Below are 1,352 nucleotides of genomic sequence, written 5' to 3'. Positions count from 1 at the left end.
AAAATAAAAAATCAGATGATCAAAATAATCTGCATAAAGTTTGACAGGTCTGAATTCAATTACAGGGATGTAGCTATTGTAAAAGTCATCTTGATTCAGTTGTGAACTTTATCCTTAACCTGAAGTTTTATCTGTATGGTTTTTCCTGTGTAAACTGATTCTCTGACAAAAACTTTACCACAAAGGTTGCAATTTTATGGCTCTTCACTTCCGTCAGTTCATGTGTGTTTTCTCCACAAAGCACGACATATAAATGCTCTCCTAGTAGTATGTGATCTTATGTGCTTTCGCTCAAGTGTTGCAGTGATATGGCCTCCGCCAGCGTGGGCTCCTCTCATGTGGGCCATCAATTATACACTAAGTATGAAAATACTCTCATGTGTTTTGTACAACTCTTGTATTTATGTAACCTGCATGAATTCTTGCATGATTTTACAAATTCGATGACCGAATGAATGTTTTCCCACAGGTGTTGCAGGGGTACGGCTTCTAACCTGTGTGAGTTTTTATGTGGGACAACAAACCTGATCTAGTTGTGGAACACTTCCCACATGTTTTGCATGAAAATGGCTTCTCACCTGTGTGAGTTCTTATGTGGACTTTCAAGACCCCACTGGTGACAAAACACCGCCCACATGTTTCACAAGAATATGGTTTCTCACCTGTGTGCACTCTCATATGTCTTCTGAATGCTGAAATGTCACTAAATCTTTTCCCACACGTGTTGCAGGGATACGGCTTCTCACCTGTGTGAGTTCTTATGTGAAGTGACAAACCTGATCTAGATCTGAAAATCTTCCCACATGTTTTGCATGAATATGGCTTCTCACCTGTGTGAGTTTTCATGTGAGTTAACAAGCCTGCTCTACTTCTGAGACGTTTACCACAGGTTTTGCATGGATATGGTTTCTCACCTGTGTGTGTAATCATATGGTCCAACAAAGCACCTCGAAACCAGAAACCTTTCTTACAGGTAATGCAAATAAATGGTTTACCACCTCTGTGGATTCTCAGATGTCTATACCATGGAGATTTAGTCTTAAACGCTTTTCCACAAGTGTCACATTTGAAAGACTTTTCATCTGTGTGAGCTTTAGACTTAGTCTTTGACTGTGCATCTGCAGTTGATCTTGAGTCCACATGTTGACTTCCTGTCTGATCTTGGCTCTCAGCTACAGGCGAGGTGTGAGAGAGGAGCTGGTGGTCACTGTCTGGTTCTGGTTCACTGTGGTCACTTTCCTCATGATCAGGAGTCAACATAAAGGTATCAGTCTCCAGTTTCAGTACAAGCTGCTCTCCCTCCTGACTGGTGCAGGTTTCCTCCTGTTCCTCTGTAACCTTTGGTGGTTCTG

General features: G+C 41.6%; 1 pseudogene; it reads right to left on the bottom strand.

The window, feature by feature from the left end:
- Window positions 1–173: 173 nt before the first annotated feature.
- On the bottom strand, window positions 174–1,346 carry LOC111655896 (uncharacterized; annotated as a pseudogene).
- Between the last annotated feature and the right edge of the window lie 6 nt (window positions 1,347–1,352).

Source organism: Seriola lalandi, unplaced genomic scaffold, assembly GCF_002814215.2.
Source record: "Seriola lalandi dorsalis isolate HSWRI2012SDOR001 ecotype SW California unplaced genomic scaffold, Sedor1 jcf7180001975819, whole genome shotgun sequence".
NCBI lineage: Eukaryota > Metazoa > Chordata > Actinopteri > Carangiformes > Carangidae > Seriola > Seriola lalandi.
Note: the sequence above shows the minus strand (reverse complement) of the source record. Positions and strands in the feature narration are given on the sequence as shown.